Below are 11,401 nucleotides of genomic sequence, written 5' to 3' on the forward strand. Positions count from 1 at the left end.
GAACTGGTTGGTGTCGGTGGTTGTTGTTGGCTGTCACTTGAAGTGAGAGCTTGAGAGGTGGTGCTTGGCAGAGCTGCAGAGAAGAGAGAGAGATACAGAGATCAGAGATGGAGTTGGTGCTTGCTTGCCAGTGAGGCGGCGACTGGTGTTGCCGCTTGGTGCTGGTGGTTTAAGAGACAAGAGAGACTGAGAGACTGGGAAACAGAGAATTGAGAGATTGAGAGAATGAGAAACAGAGAACTAAGAGAAGGTATTAGGTTTAAGAGACAAACAGAGAAAGTTGAAAGGTTTCGATTTTCGAAGAGACTGAGAGACTGGCAGGTAGTGATGCAGTGTTTGGTTTTCAATTGAAATAAAATATAATATATTTCAATTTTCAATTGCAAGGTTCGAAGAGAAAGGTTGAAAGTCAGACTGTCGAACTTTTTTATTCGATTTTCAAAAAAAATAAAAAATATAATATAATATATATAATATGATATAAATATATATTAGTCGGTTTGGTTAACCGCCGTTTTTTTTAAATGGTTAACTGAAACTGTCGGTTTTTTGAAAATACCGAACCGAAATCGAACCGACCAATTTGATTAACCGATTTTTCAGTTTTTTATGCTCACCCCTAGTAATTAGTGGACAATCTTATTTAGTCATTAGTGGACAAAATAGTTTTTTTTTTATAAAGGTAGGCGGCTTGATGAGTCTATTTCATAAGGTTAGCAAACCTACATATATAATTCCTTTAATTTCACGGACTTTATTTTCAAAAACAATTGCATTCTTTTGGTGGTAAGTAAGCAATTCAACCATTTGAGCCAAATGGGCCAACCCATGATGTTATAGTTAAATAAAAAAGTTTTTAAAAAATAATAAATAAATAAATAAGGCAAATTTCCAATATTATATATTCACCATATCAAAAAATACAAAAAATAAAAATTAAAGAAAAAACTGCACATATCTAATATTTTAAATGAATTATATTAAAAATATAAGTGTAATAAAGAATAATTGTTTTTATTGTTGATGAAAATAAAATACAAAAGTTAAAATTGGCCAAAAATGAAATTTTTTTCCTATTTTGTAGTGGGTCAATAGTTCAACTTTTGGGTCAAATGTGTTAACCCCTGATGTCATAATGAAATAGTAAAATTAAAAAAAATAAAAAATACAAATTAGAAAAAAATACAAAAATAAATTGTAGAAAATATTTGAGCACATCTCTAATATCATATATTTATCATTTCAAACAAAAAATGAGTGTGATAAATAAGGTTTACTTTTATACAAAAAGATATAAAATTTGTAGAAAAATAGAATATTATTAGGACTTTTTACAAAAAATTAATAAAACTTTTATAGATTAATAATAACAAATACATTTAGAAGTAAATTGCAAAGACAATGAGCCAACAAAAAGGTTTAATTTTTTAACCAAATTACCCCTTTTTCACTTCCCACTCTTGTCCACTTTGATTTCAATTCTCTTAAGTGAACCCACCAACATCATTACCTTTGACTCATGGTTTAGTTCCATTACAATTCATAATAACAGTAATGACTCTCTTATTTCGCTTTTTCTTTCTTTGGATGGAGACAAAACAATCGAGTAAGTACCAAGGTTGAACCTACCCCTTCAAGTTCCTATGTTTTTGGTGGCTGGCTATGGCTGGCTAAGTGATTAGCATCTTAAACACTTGTAGGGTCTTCTTTGTTATTAGTTCTATTCTTTTATAGCTTACGTTCATTTTTCTACTTTTTGGGGCCTATTCGTTTGCATTAAAATTTGACATTTGAATACCTCTTAAATTGTAATAATTACTTTTAGAGAATGTTGTTGGCTTAAAAGTCTAAATGTAGAGAATGTTGTTCTAAAATTTAAATGTTAAGTTCTAAAAAATGACATTGACTATTTCAGCCCTAGATATGAGAAAGCTTGTTAGACTTTTAACAAACTAATTATCAATTAATTAGTTGAATAAATAATTATAATAATGATAATAATTACATAATCAGTTTTAATAAATCAAGCATTTAATAATTAATTATCAATTAATATGTTTAAAAATACATAATTACATAATTTTTAATTAATGAATTAACTTATAATTAATAATTGTGTATTTAATAATTAATTAATTAAAATAATAAAATAAGTAAATAATACATAGATTAATAGTAATAATTTCTAAATATTCCCCCATTATTATTTTTATTATTTTTATTATTTTTATTATTATTATTATTATTATTATTATTATTATTATTATTATTATTATTATTGTTGTTGTTTGTTGTTGTTGTTGTTGTTGTTGTTGTTGTTGTTACAGTCTTAACGTGAAAATGGAAAAAATAAAAAGTAAATGCAAAGTTAAGGCTGAGCAAAAAATTGATAACGAACACTCTTAATACTTCTGAAAAATTATGATAACACTTCAACGTTAAGCTTTAATCCTAAAGAGCTATCGAACAGATATCATTAAACAACCCAAAATGCTAAAGATTTGGGTCATACCTATCTTTTCACCCAACGATGTTTAACTTCACTGATAGATCTAAAAAGAATTTGCTACTTTGGTTACTAGGGGCATTTTGTATATAGTAGAGGTAATAGAACCATCAAATAAATAATGTGTTTCACTTACCAATGCCCTAATTGGCGACAACTCTTGGCGATGAAGGCGGTGAATTTGAATCTGAATCCAAAAAATTGCATTTGAATCCAACCTAAAGTTCGATTGAATTTGAAGACTCAAGTTTTATATAATAAATTAGTGTAAATATACATATTGAATTCGGATTTTGATCAGATCAAATGGAGTCAAATTTGAATTCAATCTAACTACATAAACACATCATCTAAATCCAAGATAATCTAATTGGATGTAAGATCGTGCCACGGATTTTCGAATATCATTGACAAACCTACGTGATGTTTGGCATCAATGATGATTCCTCACACCTGATTTTTGAAAAAATCAATTATTTTTCAAAAATCACCCTTTTTGGTTATTTGGTATCATTTCCTCTATGACAAGCGATTTTTTAGAAGTCAATTTTGAAGATGTTTGGTATTGATAGGTAGCAAGAAAATGTAGAAAATAGCATAAAATGCACAAAAACCAAAATTTTGTAGAAAATAGTATATTTTTATAGGAAAACAATTGAACATAATAGAATTTTGTAAAAAACAACAATTTCTCAATCATTGTCATATCATAATAACGCAATAATGAAATTTTGTAACAAAATAAAGTTTACGACTCAAGTGTCTCTTCCATAAAGCATTAGCATTGTTATCTCTGATTGCATTTATTTCTATGTAAAATTGGAAGATTAAGCAACATATCATTGGCTCACAACTTCCTCATTACACTCACAATACAATGACATATTGCAACAATGAGCCATTGCATATCCAGGTCATAGCACATGTTATTCAAAATGGAGAATTTGCCTTTTACTTCCCTAAAGCAACGCTCGATTACATTGTGTAATGGGTGTGTGTGTAGTTAAACAAATCCTCCTTTGACCTGAACCTACTATTGTGCCTTCAAAAATTAAATAAATGATACTTGTAATCAATATAAAGAATAAGAAAACCAAGTGCGCTAACAAAATCGGCATCAACAAGGTAATACTTACCTTCATTTTATTCTACTGGTGAGAAAAATGAAATAAGTGAAAATGACACAAACTTGCAATTATAATCACCTGGTGGGGGCATTAGAAGCCCTACATTTGGCTTATCAATGGCTTCTACAAAGACCCTAGAGTCATGTGTTAAGACCAAAGTTCAAAGTATCGAAAATGCAAGGTGTATCGAAAAGACAATTTTAAGAAATGTATCAACATACGCTTTGGATACGTATAAATACGGCTAAAAAATTAAGATACATATAAATATGTTAGAAAATTCAAATGATTGTAAATAAGTTATCTAAATATAAAAGTTCATATTTATAATCAGTTAATTATAAATAATTATAATTAATAAGTGTTGAAAATGATGGAATAAAAAAGTGTGAGAAAACAAAAAAACTAAAATATGAATGTGTATATATCAATTTTCAAATAACCAATATAAATGTTATGTGTGTACATCAATTTATATTAATGTTTATTAGTATATAAATTTTAATAATTAATTCTAGCATTTATTAATAAATATCCATTAAGAAAAGAGAAATTTTACTTAAAAATAATAATGCATATGACCATAACAAATAAATGGGCATGGCCTAATGGTGACTTACGGTTGTTAAAACCTAGTGACCGAGGTTTGAATCTTGCCATTGTTTAAAGTAATTCGAATTAGGTGTTAAAATTCAAATTTAAATTTAAAGTAGGAGTAATTGACTAATTAATAAAAGAAAAGTTAGAATTGACTAATCAAGTGTATTGGGATATATCAGATTGTTTTGAGCTCGTATCAGTCAATACAAAGCCAAAAATAACCTAATACGAGCATGTATCAACGATACATATGGAAAGAAACGGAACCGATGATTTCTACACATTCCACATATCAGGCTCTTGTTGGAATGATACGTATCGGCTAATATAGCCTGATATGTTACGAAATTTTGAACCTTGTGTGAGCCTTCCCAACCCATGTATACAAATGTGAATAGTATGTCAAAATCACATATTGCTAATACATTTGAACCGCAATTCTTCTTCCTATATAAGGAATTTTCTCTATAACTAACACAATAGCTAAAATATGTGTGTGCCGTCCATCATAGCCCCAAGCAATCCTAATACCATAACCCAATATAATTATAGTACAATATGAAAAAAATTTAATAATGAACCAACTAACCAATCTCAAATGGAACAATTACCTTAATCAACGGATAATATCTCTCTAAAGTCCTAATAAATGTTGAAATTTCATTGAATGATGGTAGATTTACAAGCTCTCTCCTTAACTTACAGATTGCTATAATACCTTCTTGAAATGTGTGTTGATTGTCCAAGAAGAATGTTGGAAGCACTCATCCATTATATGATTTCTCTCATTCTGACCAATCATTAACAAGAAGAATGCAAAAGACTCATTAATTGTGGTCTTTCGTATATCGTTTAGATATTCCATCCGCCTAATAAAATTTGCTAAATTTTTTGAATACATATCTCTCTATCCTAAATGAATTATAATATCTATTCGCGTGTTCTAAGTCATTTAGAACTTCATTCCAAGCATATGTGTGTCCACTTAAAGAATTGTCATACATGGTTGTTTAGAAATTCATGTACTATATAACTCTGATACTAGAGGGAATACGTAATACATCATCATTTCTTTATCCGATGAAGATGATTTTTTATAACTATCATCAATTGAATACATCTATTCTGCATATACAAACTATCAAGTTAACGTTAACATAAATATCTCAACCTAAAATTTGTTTAAAGCATGGTTTTCAAAACCGGACCAGACCGAACGGTCAAATCAAAAAAATCAGGAACCGATCAGGTGACCAGTTCTGTTTTTCCCCAAAACTGGATTTTTCCCAAAAACCATTGGTTTTGGTCAACAAACCGCTGACCTAGGCGGTTAACCGTTCGAACAATTTTGACCATTTTTTATTTTTTTATTTTCTTAAATTTTTTTGTCAGAACAGGCCAACCGTTCGATTCAAACGGTCAGACCGTTCAACCCGTTAACCGGACCCCTAACTGGTTCATTCTCTAGGTCGGTTTTAAAAACCTTGGTTTAATGTATGTGGTGGCACATAAACCATAAAGTAAAGTCATCAAACATTAAAGTTTAACATAGAGACCTAAACTAATATAACTATAGTACAAACTAACAAAGGAGGGAATAAGTCAATTACTCAAATTAATTGCTTAGTTGTCCATTGCCCATTAAAACATGCAACTGAGCAAGCCTTAGTTCTGGTGTCATTATGAGGAAAGACTCCCACCTCTTTATATTATGGAATAGTTCAATCGCCTTAAAATAACAATAGTTGGGGAATTGTGAAGCTTCAAAAACTTCATTGAGAATCAAAATACATCGTTGAATACCTGGAAGTTCTCTTTGTTCCCTCCCCCTATCCCTAGCTACCATCCTCTCCTCTCTCTCTCCCTCTCCTTTTCCTTAATCATCTTTATTTGTTCTTTCTCTATCTCCATCTATTTTTGCATTTCCCTTTCATTCTCTTTGATCTTGATAGCATCATCTATACATAACTTCTTTAACTCCACCCATGAACTAATGGCATACTCAGTGCCTTAAATACGATAAAAAAAATAGGGATTTGTTAGTGAGTCTCCAATGTATGGCATGTCATAGTCATCAAGAATATCAATATGATTACTATTCATTTGTTGGGTGGAATCAAACACTTGCTCAAGGTCCTTGATGGTTGAATAGTGCCTACTACTAGTTGCTTGCGTTGTATTAAAGACATATTCTAACTCATCCCAAAACCGGTAATTCTGCATCCTGAATTTCTTTGCCCATTTGTATTTCTACATATATTAATTTATAGTCAAGATTTATACCAATAAAACATGGATATTATATTAGGTATAGTAATATACTTACCCTATATATGTTCAACCATACATCCTCATTAGCAATTGGCTTCTTAGTTATTAAGTCTACCATGACATCGATGTGGGAACAAATTTTATGGTATTGTTCCATACATTGGTATAAATGATTGTATTTGTTCTTGAATTATAAATGGGCATAGCTCTTATTATGGACCTTCTTGAAATTGTCCCTAATGTGAGCCCAACCCTCATTGTTAAAGCTTAATATAGGCCTATTATTGGCCTTCACCATCTTCATCATTAATTTGATAAATGTTTCCTCCTCTAAGTCTGTCCATGTGGCTGATAAATCCACCGCCACTTTATTATCATCATAAATTTTGTTACATAATTCCATCTTGTTTGATACACCAATAGCAAGAGACCCTATCAATTTTATGTTTACAAGTGAGTTCACAAAAAATAAGATCTGAAGTTTTTCATTTTATGATGGATAGCCACTCTTAAAAAGTGTTTAATAGCAAACATGCTTGAAGGAAAAAGTATGATGGTGGAACCAAGCATATGTGTTATGTGTGTGGTTTGTCCTATTCATGTATATTTTGTTACAGATGTGTAGTTGTAACAACATTAACAATGATTAAGGTGTGTTTCTTTAGTTTATTAAGTCATTTTCTAGTACTTTTATTGTAGTAGTTGTAGTAACTGTTGTTGTTTGGTGTTAAAGGTTGTGCATGTACTTTTTATTTTGAATGAAATAGTTGTAAGGGTTTGTTATGAAAGTATCACAGTGCATGTAGTTGAACAAATTAAAAGATATAAACTAAATTGAAGAACCCCAAATTAAACCTAAGAATCTTGTGTTTGCAATTATTACTTTGTATTTGCTTTAAATTAAATCTTTTATGAGAATTTGATTAGTTGTTGATATGGATTTAATATCGAAATTGGTGTGGCTTACAAGAAGTTTGATCATCTTACATCATCATATATGGTTTGATAATGTTAAACAAAACATATGAAAAACAAACTAAAATTGTAATTATGTTGATCTTCTTACATCATCTTTCAAAATCTTTTTTGGGAAAAACTATATTTTTTTAATATGAAGATCTTTTTTGTAAACAGGTTTGGACTAATATAATAGTGAATACTTGTCACTTCTTGTATATTCCCATGTACAAACCCTAATTGTACAAGGATTTCCATTCTCTTTTAATCAATATAATACATTACATTTTTAATGGGTTTATAGTTCTATACCCCACTCATTTTTTGTTATAACTACAAAATTCAGCCATTCAACCTTAATTGGTTCCATTGTTCTTTGTTGTATAACAAAGTAGAATTCTTCATTCCAAACCTGAGTTATTAGTTCCCTAACTATTTGTTGTACATCGCTATTCCTTGTTTCAAAATTAGATTGAAATTGTTGAAATATAGATCTTGTTTTTTTGCTAAATGGTTTGTTATCCTAATTTTCTGGTATGATTTTTTTTTGTTCATTTGTTAGTGAAACCCCATTATATTCATTTCACCTTATATAATATATGAATGGTTATTTTACCTTTTACACATGTTTGGTTTGATAGATGAACAATGAGTTGTTGTATGTAATCACTAGAGTTGTAGTGGCATTGAGTATTTTAGAAAAATGGATGAACTACATGGATAAGGAACCCTTTGTCGGTTGGGGTTATGAGGATATTGATGAAGGAGATAATGTTGGTGGCTCTACTATTTAAGCTAAGACACTAGAAGATGGTAGTTTTATTAGGGTTGCAAGGTATTAATGCTGGTGTCACAGGACTTCCAATTGTATGGCTAGGATTCTTAGATCATGGGAACATAGGGTGTTGTTGGACTAAAGGTAGAACATATTGAACATGCTATACACATGGAAAAAATTGAGTTGATAGAAGAGTGATTGTTGGAGGTTCTATAACAAGCAACTATGGTTTTTGTTGTCATCTCAAATTTTTAAAAGTGCATAGACAAGAAAAATAAAAGAGCAAGGTGCAAACCAGCTGGTTGGTAAGGTCTCTTCCTGGTCGTAGCGGAGACTTGGGATCTAATCCCGCTTGCACCTGGTTGGGGTGGAGCAAGGTTTAGTTGAACGCTTTAGTTGTTTAGTGGGTTGTGGAACCAATGATAAGGTTCCACGCCAATATTTAAATACATAGCCCCACATTGTTTACAATGGGGCCATGGATTTATTATTGGCGTGTAGGGCTGTTAGTTGGTCGGGGCCGACCCGATGGACCCAAACTGATTGGGCCGGTTTTGGTTCTAGGAACTAGAATCAACAGGTTGGTTCCAGGTCCTGATATAGGGTCCCGATTACTATCGGTTTGGAACTGGTTCCACCTAGTTCCGAACCAATTTAGACTCAACATATATATATATATATATATATATATATATATATATATATATATATATTATACATATAATATAGGGTAAATCTCTTAAACTACCCCTACTATTTGCAAAATTGACTAATTGTACCCTTACTATTTACATATTGTCTTAAACTACCCTTACTGTTTCTAAAAATTGATATCGTCGTAAAGTGCTAATGGAAAGAAACGAAATGTTGAATTTGCCCTCCACTATTCCTCAAATTTTAAAATAAAACCCAACTGGAAGAAACAAAGTGATGTTTCGGAAATGGATCAAATTGGTCTCCGTCTGAAATGCAAACCCAAAAACTAACTACCATTCTGTGTCCTCATCGACTGGTTTCAGAACCTGTTGCAAGGCAGACATGAGCGAGAGCTCCCCTGCAAGTACGGAGCCAGTTACAATGGTGGCCAAACAGTAGATACATCTAACGGTCATGCCTTGAAAAGACTAATCGAAAGCCTTCCGATCTGAATACTTTCTACATTTTATGTGAATTTGAGATCCTCTTTCTGCTTGCTTTTTTCTGTCTTTGGAGAATGGGGATTTACCAAGTGATGTGGGTGTTATCACTAGAGCTATTCAACAAATTTTGAACCTATGTAAAGCTCAAAATGCCGAGTATAGTATGAAGGTTACATTTCTATCTAAACAATGAGGAAATAATAGATCTTTTGGCTCCCAAAAAATGCACACAATTCATTAATGACAATCCCTTGTGAAAGATGGAAAAGGGGATGTTTTTGGAAAGAAAACAGAGCCTAGACATCTTCTTGCTTGTCTTGCTGCTGCAATAATGGGTTTGCTTCCAACTGATATCTTAGCATCTGGTTTGCCTCTAACTTCATGCTTGAGAGGATTTGATTGCTTCCAACTGATATCTTAAAAGGTCCAAGTCCTGGTGGTTGTTGTCGTTCAACCAGAATCATTTTTGTATTTTAGAGGATAATGGAGGATTTTGTTGCACCTAGCTGATATCTTACAAGGTCCAAGCCTTGGTGCTCAAACCCAAAACCATGGAAGCTTTAGCAGAGAAGATCTTACAGCAAAATTTGTAGACAAAAGAAAACTGAAATTTTCTGTTGTCGTTTTTGTGAGCAAACAAACAATCACCAGAGACTGTAATAGTCCTTCTCAAGTGGCTCATGGATCTCTGCAAATGTTTTGTGATTCATCTTTCGAATTGTACAGGTGAACAAGAAGATTCATCTTTTGAATTGTTATATGAGATCTCGGTGATTGTCACTCCTAGGGACAGTTCGGAATTGGAATCTGAAAGATGGCGAGAAGATTGTTCTGCAGAAAAAAAGAGAGATGGTCTTCTACAGTGGAGATATATTCTTATGAGATTACGGGCTTGGAAGCTCTTCGACCGGCAAGTCCTAGTGGTAGTGGAAGCGGTGGAGGCGAAGATTCCAATTCTACTTGAGAAGTGGATTCCATGTGGGAGAAATAAGGGTAATTGTGATGGTCGTCGGAAACTTGGGTGTCTTTGGCGTATCCGATCCTTATGCCAACTCTTTTCTTCTTTCGGGAAATCTGGCGAGAAACAGTTGGAATGGATGTTATTACAGTTGAAGAAGAAGAAGAAGAAGAAAGAAGGAAGAAATAGAGAGAGAGAGTGGGGGGCTCAGGACGAGGGTAATATTGGGTTTTGAAAAAAATTTATAGGTCACATGGGGTCACATGTGCGTAGATCGTGATGGAGCATTAACGGATGCTAACGGTAGGGGTATAGCTAGTCAATTGTTAGAAACAGTAGGAGTAGCGTTAGACAATATGTAAACAGTAAGGGTACACTTAGTCAATTTTGCAAACAATAGGGGTAGTTTAAGAGATTTACCCTATAATATATAATATAATATATAACATAATATATAGAACATTTAATATATATTAAACATAAATATTTATTTTTTATTTATTATAATCGGGTCTGTTGGGTTCGACCCGATTGTCCCAAGAATCGATCGGTTTACAGAACCCATTAGGTTTGGGTCCTCAACATTTCATGTTGGGTCAATTCCGATTCTAGTTGGTTCTAACCCAAACCCTACCCATTGGCAGCCCTATTGACGTGAAACCTCGTCATTGGTTCCATAGCTTGTTGAGCAACTAAAGTGTTCAGCTAATCTGAATTCATTGGGGGTAGGGGGTTATGGGTTGGGGGATGGGCTACCCCCATTGCGTAGAACTTCGAAAGAAATAAAAAAAAAGTTAGAGGTTTTAGGGAGAGAGATATTAAGCTTATTCATTTGCTCTGATGTTTGGCATATGAAAGTGCAACAATTACATTAAGGGATATATTGGTATTGGTGAACTTTTCTTTTCTTTGAGCTTGAATGCAGAGAATGTTATTCTGAATTTTGAAAATTATCAAATGTTCATTTTAACCCCATACATGAAAACTTTTATTTGCCTTTTGGGGGTATTATTAGAAAATAAAAAGTGTAAGATTCTTCTTAAGAAGAAAAAATGAATACCCATT

The sequence above is a fragment of the Nelumbo nucifera genome, chromosome 6 (genome assembly GCF_055504915.1).
Source record: "Nelumbo nucifera cultivar China Antique chromosome 6, China Antique-T2T, whole genome shotgun sequence".
In the NCBI taxonomy this organism is placed as follows: domain Eukaryota; kingdom Viridiplantae; phylum Streptophyta; class Magnoliopsida; order Proteales; family Nelumbonaceae; genus Nelumbo; species Nelumbo nucifera.